We start from the raw sequence: 17,114 nt of genomic DNA on the forward strand, positions 1-17,114 counted from the left end.
GAAGGGGACTAGTCAGAGGCTAGCCTGAGGTGCTATCTCCCATCCAGGGCTCTTGCAGGGTCTTTCTTTAGCAATGAAGACTCATGAAAGGCTTGAAAAAAGTGCCTTGGAAAGAGAAGATCTCAAGAAGTGTCTATAAAATGCCCTAATCTTGTAGGTCCAGATCCTTTTGTGTCCATAAACTGCTCCCACCCTCTCACTGAGAATGTCTAAAGCTCAGGTCCTGTGACTTGTGGACATTTATTTGGGTATGTAACAGTGCCTCCTGGCTCCTGCTTCTGTCCTGGTCTACAAACTATTCAGAGACCCTTGTGTTGGTCCAACACCATTATTTACAAATGGATTCCCACCACCTTCATAACATATACAGCTCCTGTAACAAGCAGGGGAGAACAATCAATCTCACAGTCACTCAATGCATTCATACACTCCCGCCCTGCTTCCCCCCTTTCCACTTCTTTTCTCTGCCTATTTGTGGGCTCTGGCTAATGGTTTAATTAGCCTTTCTGCCCTGCCCCACCCACAAATTAGGCACAGCTCTGCTTAGTCAGCTCCATTCTGCCTTGCTTGATTGGAGCTGCTGTTAACAGAGTGCTGACTCAGCCTTTCTTGCCTGTCACTGTCACAGGGCACTTTTATGTTAATATTGTGTCAACGAGGTTTTGATAAGTCTGGTTTCTCTAAAATGAGATAATTTCTCTTAAAAGAGACAAGAGGTGCATATTACAAACAGAAATATATGTATGTATAAATTATAGAACAAGATGGAGATTTAGGAGAATAGGGATTAGTTGTGTAATGCTGATCAAGAGACTAAGGGTATGTCTACACCCAGCCGCTAGTTCGACGGCTGGGAATCGAAGTTCTGGGTTCGACTTATCGCGTCTTGTCTGGACGCGATAAGTCGAACCAGGAAGTGATCGCTGTCGACTGCGGTACTCCAGCTAGACGAGAGGAGTACCGCGGAGTCGACGGGGGAGCCTGCCTGCCGCGTGTGGACCGAGGTAAGTTTGAACTAAGGTACTTCGAACTTCAGCTACGTTATTCACGTAGCTGAAGTTGCGTACCTTAGTTCGAATTGGGGGGTAAGTGTAGACCAAGCCTAAGTAAAGAAAGCAGATATTACAGTATAACAGTCTGAATTCTTGAACATCCGCGGAGAGCTGTCAGGGTAAATATAGCTCGGCACCCAAAACTTTTCACAGCTGGTTTGGGAATGAAAATGCCCTGGCTACCTGCAGGGTGTTCTATTCCCCACGTGCTTGGGAAGGTCTGGGATTTAGTTGAACTAGTTAGCATGTGTCTAGGCTAAGCTAAATAAGATTTCAAATGCCTTAACAGACATAACAATATATGCTCACAGACTTTAGGAAATTTAACCGAGTAGAAATATTTTCAAAAATCTCTCTTCTCAGGCTGCATAAAAAGAGAGAACATACAGCATGTGGCTGATTCTCATCATTCTTCCTTCAGTGGTTCTTTCAAATCTATGATGGATAGTGCATAATGTAGCATATACTAAATTCATACAGGGACTCATCCCATTTACTCAAGAACATAATACATGTAAACAAGTTTAGGCATGTACTCTGTTTTGTGATGGATTTGGGTATTTGGGGGTAAGTCCTCCACCAAAACCTGAGAAGTGGTTAACAGCTGGATTGTATGCAAGGGCTCTTCATTATAAAAATAATACTAATAGCTAGCTAGCTGTCTTCTGCATCACTCTCCATTGATTTCAATGGGCTTTGGATCAGGCCCTAAATGAGGAAAGAAAATACTTTGGGGGAATGTATTTCTAATGAGCACAATTTCAGAAATCAATCAGACATTACCCCTAAACAATGAGAATTCAGTGAATAGTAAATGACTGGGCTTTATTCCCAGTTGAACTGACTGGCCTGCTTTGTGACTTTGGGCAGGTGATGTCACTTCTCTGAACCTCTGATTCCGTCTCACTCTTTTTGTCTTCTTTATATATTGTAAACTCTTTAGGATAAGGGACTATGTTTGTCCAGTGCCTCGCACAATGGCACCCTGCTCTTGTTTGGGGCCTTTACACACTATTGTAATGCAAATATTAAAAATCCCTATTTATGTGAGTCATTTTTAAATGAAAGTGAAGATTAAAAAAATGATAGATGAAACATTTCAAAATGCTATTAAATGATGAAGCTGTACACAGTACTGCATTGACAAAGGAAGTACAAGCTAAGCAATAAAGCAAAGATGAGATCCTTCAGTTGTTAAGACAAATGCTTTCTTATCATAGGCATCAATTAAAAGTTCCCTTAACAAATGAAAGAGTTTAAATACCACACATCTGCTGGGCAGCTGATCTTCAGAATATGTTTTTATGTCATATCTTCTAATTTTCAGGAGTATAACAGGGAAATAAAATTATCTAAACTCTTACTAAGGCTATGTCTATACTACAAGCAAGGGGTGAGAGCTTTCGTACAGCTCTCATTGAGATAGCTGAAGTATAAATAGCAGCATAGCTGCAAAAGCACAGGCAGTGGCAGTGGCGGCATGCCTTAGCTGTGTTGAATACATATCTATGGGTTCAGGTGGGTTTGTACTTGGCACTGTTAAGCCATACCTCTACTGCTGCTACACTATTTATGCTTGCACTAGCATGATGAGTGCTAATGTGAGTATGTGTATGCAGGCAGGGGGATCACACCGCTCGCTCATAGTGTAGGCATATCCTTAGACTGTAAACTCCTTGGGGTAGGGACTTTCTTTGATCTATGTTTGTAGAGTGCCTACCACAATGGTCTTGATCCATGACTGGGGCTCCTAGCTGCTGAATTCAAATGTAAATCACTGTATAATAAAACTGTAAATATCTAAAACAATCCAAAAGTGCTTTCCTGCTATTGGGTTTTATAAAGCTGGTTTGCTTTAGTCTTCACTTATAGTACCCTCAGTGTTTTAGTTTGATTCCTGGCTACCTTAGAAATTGCTTCCCACTTAATGTGATTCCACATCATTTGCTGTCAGCAGAGACACTCAATATAAACTCCCTAATTTAAAAGAAAGGGGGCTGGTGCCAGTGCATTCTTACTGTGGGGTCCTCAACTCTGGAACTCACTTTTTCCCTTGGTCAGAGAGATCTCTGAGTTGGTGACCTTAGAATCATAGAATATTAGGGTTGGAAGAAACCTCACGAGGTCATCTAGTCCAATCCCCTGCTCAAAGCAGGAGCAACACCAACTAAATAATCCCAGCCAGGGCTTTGTCAAACCAGGCCTTAAAAACCTCTAAGGATGGAGAGTCCACCACCTACCTAGGTAACCCATTCCAGTGCTTCACCACCCTCCTAGTGAAATAGTGTTTCCTAATATCCAACCTAGACCTCCCCCACTGCAACTTGAGACCATTGCTTCTTGTTCTGTCATCTGCCACCACTGAGAACAGCCTAGCTCCATCCTCTTTGGACCCCCCTTCAGTAGTTGAAGGCTGCTATCAAATTCCCCCTCACTCTTCTCTTCTGCAAACTAAATAACCCCAGTTCCCTCAACCTCTCCTTGTAAATCATGTGCCCCAGCCCCCTAATCATTTTTGTTGCCCTCCGCTGGACTGTCTCCAATTTGTCCACATCCCTTCTGTAGTAGGGGGACCAAAACTGGACACAGTACTCCAGGTGTGGTCTCACCAGTGCTGAATAGAGGGGAATAATCACTTCCCTTGATCTGGTGGCAATGCTCCTACTAATACAGCCCAATATGCTGTTGGCCTTCTTGGCAACAAGGGCACACTGCTGACTCATATCCAGCTTCTGGTCCACTGTAATCCCCAGGTCCTTTTCTCCAGAACTGCTGCTTAGCCAGTCAGTCCTCAGCCTGTAATAGTGCATGGGATTCTTCCTTTCTAAGTGCAGGACTCTGCACTTGTCCTTGTTGAACCTCATCAGATTTCTTTTGGCCCAATCCTCCAATTTCTCTAAGTCACTCTGGACCCTATCCCTACCCTCCAGCATATCTACCTCACCCCCCAGTTTAGTGTCATCTGCAAACTTGCTGAGGGTGCAATTCATCCCATCGTCCAGATCATTAATAAAGATGTTGAACAAAACCAGCCCCAGGATCGACCTCTGGGGCACTCCGCTTGATACTGGCTGCCAACTAGACATCTAGTCGTTGATCAATACGTGTTGAGCCCAACAATCTAGCCAGCTTTCTATTCACCTTATAGTCCATTCATCCAATCCATGCTTCTTTAAATTGCTGGCAAGAATACTGTGGGAGACCGTATCAAAAGCTTTGCTAAAGTCAAGATATATCACATCCACCACTTTCCCTATATCCACAGAGCCAGGGCATGGTGCTTTGCTTATCTTTTATCAGCAGCTGGAGTGTTCGGGGAGTAGCTGAGGAGCACTGAAGTTGGTTGAAACCACAAAATGTGGCTCACTCTACTACTCCTGTATGATAAATCTGGAAGGTACTTTTAAAATGTGTATTAGAGAAATAATGCAGTTACCCGAATAATTCACTTTCAGCCCCCCTACACGAATAGAAACAGACAAATAGTTCAGCCATGTTGCCTTATGTTTTTTTCTCATATTTTTTTTTCTCATTGGAGATAAAGCAATAAGTTTTTATTCTTTTAAAGAATAAGCAATAAGCCTAAGGGTAAGAATACATCGTATATATGCAATATAAAGTCTTCTCAATTCCTCTGACTGAAATACATATTATTGGAAGTAGATACATATAGAAATTAATTTCCAAAATATAATCTTAATTATAAAAGAAATTAAACCATTATAAGAATATTTACTGTGTAGTTATATATTTTATATTTTATTTTTATTTATTGTATGTATATTTTATTGGTACTGGGTATGACCCTAACCTGCATCTGACTGGGTGGGGCCTTGTGATAATGTGGTGGGGCTACTCATGGAAGAGTAGCTTCTATAAAATACTATGATGTTGCAACTTTCAGACCAAGGCGGGATCCTTAAAACCCTAGTCCCCACTGCATTGTGGTATTCCTTGATTGGAGCAAGGCTAAGGGACATCACCTTGACAGAAATGCGTCCTCGCTGAGGCGTTAGGCCTTTGGACTCAGTCTGGCCTTTGGACTCTGTCTCAATGGTCTAAAGAGGAGATGGCAGGTCTAGCGTAGCCTCCACTCCTCCATACTCTTGCCTAGGCATATGTGTTTAAGGTCTTGGTGTGATGGTTGCGGACTCTGTAAGTGACATAAGGAACCTGAGGTAGCTGCCAAGGAATCCAAGCAGCTACCAAGGCATCCTGGAAAAGGTGGGCCAAAAAAGCCATGCCCCAACTCAATTTATCCTGGCCAAAATGAAATAAACAGACTCGCACGTTGGAATGTTCAGAAACTTGTAACAGGCTGCGTCACTCTCGAATTGGGCTTTTCAGCCATAAGCAGATTCAACAGGCACCTGATTAGACCTCTTACATGTACACCATGATCCAGTGGATTGACAGTTGCCAAATATAAATATTTGATAGTAAAATCCACATAAATAAGTACCATTAATGAAATAACTTATCTAAAGAAGACACATTGTACATTAATATTATGGTTAACAAATTTCTATGATGCAAGATCTCTAACTGCTTGATAAATAATGCAGATGAAAGTTCTTTTAATTTCAAGAACCTGTGAAAAGGACTAAAATGAAATTTCTTACTATGTATACAGAACAAACATAACCCTCCTAGAAGTTACAGGACACTGCTGTGATTTTTCTAAAAGACTTATTGCACTATTGAATTTAGATTTTTCTTGGGAGTTTACGCAATTTCAAATATAATCCCCATAGTAAAACCCTTTTCAGTGATTGTCAGCTGGAAATTCCCTATACATTGAAGAAACCATTTCCCTTTGTTAGTATGAAATTCCCCATGCATCCAGAAATGCTTGCTAGCTTCAAACATGGACATCATACAACACAGTTTTCAAGGAGTGCTAAATGTTTAAGCCATTTTTGGCTACCAGGCTTCTCACACAGCATTTCATGAATCCTAAAAGTTGTGTGTTTGTGTTGGCAGGGAAGGGAACAGTGAAACCAGAGATCCCAAATCAAGCTGCAGCAGTTAGCTGTCTCATATCACTGGTACAACAACACATTATTCTGTTCTGGTAGTGGAAGCTGACTTGAAATCTTTTTATTTTTCTTTCCCTCTCCCTAAGGCCAAAACTCTAAGAAACAGACCAGTTGCATGGTGCTGTATATCTAGATATGTAAATTTACTATACTTCCACCAGCACTGTGCTTGCTTCATGATGTGATGGGAATAAGTCAGCTGAATAACATTCTGTTGGATGTAGCAAATTCTACTTCTGTCAGCCCTTAGCATGCTGTGCCACCCTGCTGGCAATTTTAACATGTTTCAGTTCCACTTGAATATAACAAGGCATGACAAAGAAATGGTTAGGTTAATCTTTATGTGGATTAGGAACATTCTGAAAATCATATAGCTAAGAGCTTGCCAGGTATGTTTCTCTTCCAATAATTATCTTTCAGGAAAAATATTTTTTTTCAGCTGAATAGCTAGTGTACTTCTAGTATGAAAAAAAGCAGGGCTATTTTAACACACATAAAAACAGAGTATATGCAGGGTCGCAATTTCTGGCCATATAGAGTATTGTTGGCACTTACTCATAATAATATTGCCCTCAGGCGATGCATGGCGCTTACACTGATAACAGTGGGAGTGCTATGCAAGGATCATGAGTGATAGGATCTAACATGCTTGCTGATCACGGCCCTAATTTCTAATATTTCAGTTTTGTATTTCTCCATGGACTAATGGAAGGTCTTACAGCAGAAAGAACACATAATCCCCACAGTGTGGATGTGGAATGGGGAATTCTAACTGATATCTGTGGGATTTCTCTGCACTGAAGGCACTGGACAGCCCTTCAGCATAGGGCCTTTCTCAGTTGAGGGAAAACAAAGTAGTGCCTGTTTTCCCACAGCCTAATTGTTAATGCCCAATCTGTTTTTTATTTGTAGAATGTTTGTTTTTGACACCAACATGAACAAAAAAACAATGTTGTAAGACATTAAAAGTAAACTAGCAAACAAACCTTATCTTTATTCAAACTGTTTAACTTTACTGTGTAATCCCAGTTGTATAAATGTGATAACTGATGATCTATGATGAGCATAGCATATATGAGACATACTTGTGGTGCTTTTACTGCTCCCAACATGTTCTATGTGCTAGTCCTCTGTTTATCTAAAGATTTGCGGTCTTCTCTTTTGCTTGGAGTACCAGTCATAGAGGGCCATATAATTCAATGGAGTTGCACTCAACACTGAATTGACCATAAGAGGCTGGAAGCACACTAGAAAAATAACATATTATGTTAATCAAGAGATAAATTCAGATGATCTTAATTCTAACTATTTGCACGAGGATATGCTGGCAAATTCCAGAACTCTACTTGCACAATGATCCTACAAGATATTGAGTGATAACACAAAGCATTCAACCAAAGGAATGTAAGAAAGAAGCGTTAGATCATCAGAACAACGCTTATTAGATGGTAGACTGTTAGCTAGCAAGTGTGGAGATATTCTGATTAATAGGCCTGAAGTATTTTTCAAGGAAATTGGGCCAAATCTTCAGCAAGCTCAGGACAAGTTCAGAAATTTATCAGATGAAAATTATGCCACGCTTGGAAGTTTCGGATGAGTTTTGTTTAAACATGAAACTTGTGGGGGTGAAAAAAGAATAGGCATTTTTTAAATGCCTGAACAAAATTCCTATGATTCATTCAATTTTGCCCAGATTTCCTCAGCACTCATAGAGGCAAAGTTCAATGACTAATGACTTCAGAATGATTGCCTTAGTGGGGGAACCCAAGAAAAGATCAAGTGAAAACATGTCCAGTCCTCTTAACTGTCTTAAAGAAACTACCAAACATGCAGATGCTATTGGGGATTTCTCCAAAAATCTTGAAAAACCTACTTTGGTATCAGCAGTTTATTGGGCAATTTTGAATCAACAAGTAATTGGGCAAACTTCCTTCTGATGAGGAAGGAGAAAGACAGCTCTCACAAGCACACCCACACCATTCCTTCAGTCAGGAAGAGGAAGGAGAGGAGTGAAGTGGTACTTCCAATGTTCCGTGTCTCTGTGGCTTTGGTGAACTCAAGTACAAAATACATATCCCTTGCATGATAGTTATGCTGCCGAGCCAGAACTTTAAATAAGAAGTGTATAGAATACAGTGGTTTAAGTTCACAGATGGTTCAGTTAACCTTTCTTAGGTTTTGGATTGTGTGAGATCCCCTGTGTCTGAATCTTGCCAAAACTCAAAGCAAATTTCAGCTGCACCTGTTGAGTTTTGTTTGATTTCCTCATGAAATCAGAAATCCCTCCCTGAAAGTCAGCATGAAACTCAGCCAAGATTCACTGCAAGGTTCAGAAGCCTCAAAAACCCTGGGTAGAGTTTCAGACTCTAATTTGTAAGAATGTACTGAGCTACCTATGTAAATATAGGGTGGGTCAATCTCTCTCTCTCTCTCTCTCTCTCTCTCTCTCACACACACACACACTTCTATTTAGAGATATGTTCCACCTCACTTCTTGTTCATTTTGGCATACTATTTCTTCTAAGGAAAATTTAAGGCCTTGATTTATAAGCAAGTTAGGAGTGCAAATATGTTTCTAATCCGAGTACTAAATGCAACAAGAACATCATCATCATCATCCTGGTAATACCCACAAAATCCCCTGCCCCCAAAAAGCTTACATTCTGAAAGACTGCATGTATAAGGTGTGTAAATCTGGAAATGCATAATTATGTACATTAGTGTACACAACTACCCAATTGGTATGTATCATACCATGTGTGTATATTAGTTGTGTAGTCGCATTCACATTTTGCTCATGCAACTACACACCTAACTTGATTTAAATGAGGTTTTAACTGTTCTAGCAAAGTGACAAAGAACACAGAAAATGTCTACTTACAGACATCTTGCATACTGTAAATAGTTTTAAAATGGCAGGGGCTCCTTCACACTGGAATTTATTTTAAATTATAGCAGTTGTGGTCATGACACATCTTAACAGTAGTTCTTTTCCTCTAAAATATTCAGAACAACATATATACTGACTCAGGCTATTTGAAACTTACCAAGTGAAATACTTCACTTCCCCCCCCCCCCCCAACATGTTCTCTGGTCACTGGGGAAATAAATGTTTCTTATGAAAGTAACCACATTGGAACAATTCAAATACATCAGAGCCTGGGGGTGCCTGCCAGGGCTCGTTTTAATGTATGTATTTTGTAAACTTTAAACAAGGGACTATATACGTCTACTCTATCAACATACACTTTGCCCTTGTTAAATAGTTCTGGAGGCTAGGCATTTTCAGGGCTATAAAGAAATATGTTTATAAATCACATTATAAAATGACTTGAGAAATCCTACATCTGATTAAAGCACAGGGCTGGGAGTCAGAAGATCTCAGTACTTTGCCATTGACAACACTCAGTACATTCATTCAGAGAAAAAAGGAGAATAGGAAATGCCAGGGAGGGGGAGGGTTGGGATAAATATGCTATATGTGCTGTATTTTCCCCTTAAAAATCAATATCCTTTGTAAGCTGCACTGATTCCTCTTCCACATTAAGGACCAGATCCTGTGAACAGCAGAGTGCCTCTTGTGAGGGCAAGAATGACCTCAACTTCAGTTGAAAATAGCAGAGTTGAGAAAATTACTCATTTCGTTCAAGTCCGTCAGAATTTACAGTATCTAGGTCTAAGGGAGAAACCCATCATGCACCACAGTAGTGCTGGGCAGCCAAAGGAAATACAAAGGCAAAGCTATGCTGTTAGCGTAGGGGGTCTGTGGGGCATAGAAGGACAGTCACTAAGCATATATTATCTGGGGTTTGCAGATCAATATCTTGATTTCCCTGCAGACCATCAACCAATAGGATTTGGCAGGCAGGCCAGGACACCTGCTTTTTATGTACCTATATTGTCCCAACTCCTCTAGAGAATCTATGTGGTGGCTCTTCACAGATCAGAGATTTGGGGGAGGGGGGGGGGAATGTTCCCCTTAGTGCAGGAAGGGAAAGAAACATCCAAAAGAGATGAAAATATTAAACACTGGATTTTTTTCACTAAACCTTCTAATTTTGGGGGATGTTTTTTTCCATTAGTATTTTATTTTAAATTGAGTAATTCTCCTTAACCATAAAGCATGATTAATATGGAACAACAGCTGTTTCTGTTGAAAAAGGTTAAAACAGTCACAAAACTTTCTGCATCATTCTCTTCATGAAGTTAGGTATTAACTTTAATTGTCATGCTTGATGAGTCCTGCACCTACAATTAAAGGATCAAAAGAATCTTTTTCAAAAGTAAAACACCCTTAGACATTTTGGAACTACAGGTATGAATTTTCAATGACAAATGCAACTCCTTTTTTAATTATACCCAAGACTACAGTGTAGCATGTCTTTTGAGGCAGTCATAGTCTAGAGATCCGAGGATAAGATTCACTACTGGTGGATCTTACAAAATTAAATTCCCAAGAAATTGAAGTTTTATCTCTGACACATTCTTGTACAGCATCTTGGCACTAATAGATCTGCCTTTCTGGAATATTTGTGAATGTTCCCAATCACAGGCTCAACTTTTCTGTAACTCATATAGAGCTACAACTATTTAAAGTGTGGTTTTTCTCTTAGATATGACTCTGTAAAAGTTGCATCCTGGATTTCCATATTTATTTATTGACCCATTTATTTCTAAGATCACATTTGTTCCATGTACAAGTAAAAATAGTGGTGTGGAGGAATTTGAAATACTAACCTTGAAAATTCAACTTAGATTCTGAAATTCAAGCTGTGTTCTTTGTGGATTGTGCATCATCTTCATCAGCAGCAGCATCATTCTTAGAGATTCTGCCAGCAAATTCTTCCTCATTTACACCCATACAACCTCATTATCTTCCATGAGGATGTACAAGTGCAACAGTTACAGAAGTCATAATTTGACTATGCCTTAAGAAATATTTGAATAAGGACTATGGTCCGGCTCACTTTCTTTTGCAGAGATGTCTTTGCAGAACGAACAGAAGTAAATAGTGGGGGGGAAAAAACCAAACATTTTAGTCAGTAAAATACACAGGAGTCTGATTACATACTGAGCAGATCTGTTATGAAAGAAGTTGTTGTTTTTACAGTGACTTCTTTAACCACAACCACAGTTTAAGCTTCAAGTATGTGCAACCTGCTCCTCACACTGTGAAGGCAGATAGGGCCTTAGTCAGGCCCACATTCTGCCTTCTGGAGAGATTTGTGCCTCCAGAGGTGCATGTGTTTGTCCCTGGCCCTTGCATAAGGTGTGAAGAGGGAGTGAAGAAAAGCCATCTTGTACTGTTTCCAAACCAGAACACCCTTGTGAATTATGGAAGCAATCTGATCCTGAGTAAGGATCTCAGGATTTCCCCTTAGAGTTTAGAAAATCGAACAACATTTTAAAATCATGTGAATAATGTGAATCAGGCAGGCAATGAGCCAAACCAGATTTGTTTCAACAGAACCAGTCTCAACAAAAAATGAGAGAGTAGACATCATCTCTGAGGAATCTGAAAGAACATGTGTGATAAATGAAGGGGGGGAGAGTAGCTCCCTTTTATGGACACCCAGCCAGCCAGTAGCTACAAAATCCCTCTGAGTAGCTGTTCTCTAATTGCTCTGCCTGTAAGCGGTTAAAAAGTCTCACTGTTATGCATAGGTAAAAGGAAGTGAGTGGGAACCTGACCAAAAGAGCCAATGGGAAGGCTAAGACTTTTTAAAATTGAAGAAAGACTCCCCTTTTGTCTGTCTGTGGTTGTTCTCCCGGGGAGAGGCAGACAGGGCAACAGCTATGCTGTAAGAAGCTTGGGCCAGGTATGGAAAAGTCATCAGTATCATATCTAGAAACTACTCATTTAAAATCCCATATAAGTAAGTAGATCAGGAAATGTCTAGGAAGACGCAATTAGGTTTATCCCCATTATTTCGTTATGGCTTGTGGATTCCTCTGTGCTAACCCCAGGTGCTTTTGTTTTGCTTGTAACCTTTAAGCTGGACCTCAAGAAAGCTATTCTTGGTGCTTAATCCTTGTAGTTGCTCTTTTAAAATCTGGCAATACCCTGAGTTCCCAGATATATTTTCTTTCTTTTTTTTTTTATTAATACAATTTACCTTTTTTAAGAACAGAATTGGATTTTTGTGTCTTAAGAGTTTGTGCACATGTTGTTTAATTAGCTGGTGGCAACAGCAGATTTCCTTTTCTTTTTCAGCTCTTGCCTGGGGGGTGAGGTGGGGAGTATGAAAGGGCTTGAGGGTACCCCACAGGAAGGAATTCCCAAGTGCGCCTTCCTGGTCTCTCAAAGGGGTTCTGCACTTGGGTGATGGCAGCATCTACCAATCCAAAGTCAGAGAGAAGCTGTAACCTTGGGAGTTTAATACCACCCTGGAGTGGCCAGTATTAATTTTTAGACTCTTTGCGGGCCCCCACGTTCTGCACTCAAAAGGTCCATTGTGCTAGGTACTGTACAGGGTAGAAGGCATCCCCTGCTCCAAAGGGCTTACAGTCTAAATAAAGAAGACAGACAACGGGTGGGGGAAAGGGACTAGACATAGCGGGGTGAACAGAGCAATGGTTTGCCAGTGTCATGTTAGTGCCATATATTTTTTTTCCTTTTAAAAATTATTTAAATAAATGTTGGGTGGGTTTTTTATTTCCTCTACTTTATTTTTGTTTATATTAAATGCATAACAGGGAAGAGGAAGAAAGAATGGGGAGAGATGCTGGGGGAAGGAAGGAGAGGAACATGGAGGGCAGGTAGAATGAGACTGAAGCACAGAGACTAGAGCTGGTTGAAAAATTTCAAAATTTTATGAAAAAACAGGAACACTTTCTTCATCAGATTAATTCCATTATTTGAACAGCTTTAAGGGAAAGGGCAGGAGGGAGCTGGAGCCAGCAGTCAATCAGCAGAGGAGAAAACATGTTCAGAGAGAAAAGTGTAGAAAACTACCTGATGGTATCATCAGTGTCTGACAGTCCTAACTGAGGCTGCTGCCTTGTCTGCTCCTGCTGGCTGAAATTTCTCTGGCCCCCAGGGCTGCCAGTGCGCTAGAAATTCTAGAAAGTCCACATAGCTAAAGGAAGGTTTGAGGAAGATGGTTAGCACATGGATCCTAGTATACCCAGTGAGGAAGGGGACATCCCTTGAACATACTGGGACTGGAGCTACCAATTCCCCCACCCAGGTGGGCCTCTTCTTTTCCCTTCACAAACCTGGGCCTCTTCTTTTCTCTTCACAAACCTTAGTACTGCAGTACGTTCTAAAGCAGCTTTTTCATTTACTCCTGCTGGCTTCCATTTTTATGGCCCCTTGGGCTGGTTCTGTTGAGGTGCTACCTGCATAGGTGTCTAAATAAATAGAAGGATAAATAGATGGCTATTCCCGTGCTAACTAGCCTACTGTTACCCTTTTGACCTCAGCAGTTAGCCAATGTTTGGGACCTTGCAAGGTTGTTTCTGTTAAAATTGGTGAAATGAGTCAAGTAAATATTTGGTGTAATCTCATGGGCGGCTTGTGAGCCCCCCTTTGGGGAAGCTAGTCATGTGGCCCAACCCCTTCTGCCCAAGCCCCCCCACCGCCCACTAGACAGGGTAGGCCCACTGCTCAGTGAGGAGGGAGAAACAGTAACAGGAAACTTGGAAATGGCAGAGATGCTTAATGACTTCTTTGTTTCGGTCTTCACCAAGAAGTCTGAAGGAATGCCTAACATAGTGAATGCTAATGGGAAGGGGGTAGGTTTAGCAGATAAAATAAAAAAAGAACAAGTTAAAAATCACTTAGAAAAGTTAGATGCCTGCAAGTCACCAGGGCCTGATGAAATGCATCCTAGAATACTCAAGAAGCTAATAGAGGAGGTATCTGAGCCTCTAGCTATTATCTTTGGAAAATCATGGGAGACAGGAGAGATTCCAGAAGACTGGAAAAGGGCAAATATAGTGCCCATCTATAAAAAGGGAAATAAAAACAACCCAGGAAACTACAGACCAGTTAGTTTAACTTCTGTGCCAGGGAAGATAATGGAGCAAGTAATTAAGGAAATCATCTGCACACACTTAGAAGGTGGTAAGGTGCTAGGGAATAGCCAGCATGGATTTGTAAAGAACAAATCATGTCAAACCAATCTAATAGCTTTCTTTGATAGGATAACGAGTCTTGTGGATAAGGGAGAAGCGGTGGATATGATATACCTAGACTTTAGTAAGGCATTTGATACGGTCTCGCATGATATTCTTATCAATAAAATAGGCAAATACAACTTAGATGGGGCTACTATAAGGTGGGTGCATAACTGGCTGGATAACCGTACTCAGAGAGTAGTTATTAATGGTTCCCAATCCTGCTGGAAAGGTATAACAAGTGGGGTTCCGCAGAGGTCTATTTTGGGACCGTCTCTGTTCAATATCTTCGTCAACGACTTAGATATTGGCATAGAAAGTACGCTTATTAAGTTTGCAGATGATATCAAACTGGGAGGGATTGCAACTGCTTTGGAGAATAGGGTCATCATTCAAAATGATCTGGACAAATTGGAGAAATGGTCTGAGGTAAACAGGATGAAGTTTAACAAAAACAAATGCAAAGTGCTCCACTTAGGAAGGAACAATCAGTTTCACACAAACAGAATGGGAAGAGACTGTCTAGGAAGGAGTACGGCAGAAAGGGATCTAGGGGTTATAGTGGACCACAAGCTAAATATGAGTTAACAGTGTGATGCTGTTGCAAAAAAAGCAAACATGATTCTGGGGTGCATTAACAGGTGTGTTGTGAGCAAGACACGAGAAGTCATTCTTCCATTCTACTCTGCGCTGGTTAGTCCTCAACTGGAGTATTGTGTCCAGTTCTTGGCACCGCATTTCAAGAAAGATGTGGAGAAATTGGAGAGGGTCCAGAGAAGAGCAACAAGAATGATTTAAGGTCTTGAGAACATGACCTATGAAGGAAGGCTGAAAGAATTGGGTTTGTTTAGTTTGGAAAAGAGAAGACTGAGAGGGGACACGATAGCAGTTTTCAGGTATCTAAAAGGGTGTCATAAGGAGGAGGGAGAAAACTTGTTCACCTGAGCCTCTAAGGATAGAACAAGAAGCAATGGGTTTAAACTGCAGCAAGGGAGGTTTAGATTGGACAATAGGAAAAAGTTCCTAACTGTCAGGGTGGTTAAACACTGGAATAAATTGCCTAGGGAGGTTGTGGAATCTCCATCATTGGAGATATTTAAGAGTAGGTTAGATAAATGTCAATCAGGGATGGTCTAGACTGTATTTGGTCCTGCCATGAGGGGAGGGGACTGGACTCGATGACCTCTCGAGGTCCCTTCCAGTCCTAGAATCTATGAATCTATGGAGCTCCGAGTCCATCCCCTTCCCGCAGCCAGAGGAGCCTCAGCACCAGCCCCAACACTGGGCCACCCGTCAGCCCCAGACACCTGTTGGCCTCCGGCGGGAGCTGAGCTTCCGCTGGCTTGGAGGAGAGGGAGCAGCATGGGTGGGGCCAGGGCTTGGCTTAGGGGAGGCTTAGCCTCCCCCGGCCTATTAGACCCGCCGCCCATGTGTAATCTTGTTTAATCACAAGAAATGTGCACAAGATCCTGCTTCCATGAACACAATAGAAATAGCAGGCAGTTCCCTTGCTCAGAAATCCCAAAGTCTGGAGCTTCAGCAACCTCTATGTGCAAGAAGTTCTGTTTCTTCTTTCTATTTCTTCTCAGGGTCATGCTCTCAAGTCCTTCTCTGGCTTTCTCTGCCCATATACATATACATATCCTCACACTTGTGTTTGCGAACTGGAACTCCTGTTAATCTATCTGGGGCCTTGTCTATACTACGTGGTTAAGCTGAAGCAAGGCAGCTTATGTCAATTTAGCTGTGGATGAGTCTACACTTCAATTTCGCTCCTGCCGACTTAACTGCCCCACAACACTGAATTAATAACACCACTACCCCAGAGGCATAGCGTCAAGATCAATGTAGTTAGAATCAGTGCACAGCCGGTGTCGACACTGTGGTACTTATATAGACTGTTCCTGGCCTCCAGGAGGTGTCCCAGAATGCCCCACCCTAACTGCTCTGGTCACTGTTGTAAACTCTACTGCCCAGGGACCAGATGGATGGGAAACCACCCCTCCTATTTAAAGTCTGGTGAATTTTTGAAATTCCTTTTCCTGGTTGCCTGGCTTGGCGAGCACCACCTAGCAACTCTCCATTGTTGTGTGCAACTGCCCAGCTGACCATGCCAGTTACACACAGCAGAGAGGCTCCTGTCTGCAGTACATGGGAGGTGTTGGATCTCCTGGGTCTGTGGGGAGAAGCAGCTGTGCAGGCCCAGCTCTGATCCATCTGTAAAATATCAACATCTGCACCATCTGCAGCTGCTCCATGACATTGAATTGTTTCTTCCTATGTCCCACAACAATCTATCCTCCAAGGAATCATCATGTTCCCCACGCTTCCTCTTGTAGCTCTGCAATCACTGCAGGATCAGGTGTCCTGTGCTTGCAACACTCATCACAATAATGCAAAGCTGTGCAGGATCCATGCTTCTGTCACAGATGGCAGACAGCAAGGAGGGATGTGCTGGTTTGTGGGGATTTTGAAAAGAGATTCAAAATATTATGGGATGGAGAATGTTGCATTATGGGAAGCTGAACCCATGCTCCCAGTCACCCCTGCATGACTCATATCAACCCCATGAGGCATTGCAAAAACTTCCCAAAACACCCTCCTCTGGATGGTGGTGAGCTGTACAATGGGATAGCTACCCACAGTGCACTGCACCGTACATTGATATAAGTGCTCCTGTGTGAGGAAGTGCATTGTTGACACAAGGAGCCGTAGTGTGGACCCGCACAAGTGATGCAGTAACTGTGGTAACTGTATTCTGACGTAATTTAGGAAGACATAATTTTGCAGTGTAGACATGGGTTGCCAGCTCCAACAACTGCCATGCAGGGAGGGGCGTGGTGGCAATATGTGACCAAGCAGGGCCAGCAAACCCTGGCAAAAATCTGGGGGGCATGTGTCC

The sequence above is a fragment of the Emys orbicularis genome, chromosome 5 (genome assembly GCF_028017835.1).
Source record: "Emys orbicularis isolate rEmyOrb1 chromosome 5, rEmyOrb1.hap1, whole genome shotgun sequence".
Classification (NCBI taxonomy): domain Eukaryota; kingdom Metazoa; phylum Chordata; order Testudines; family Emydidae; genus Emys; species Emys orbicularis.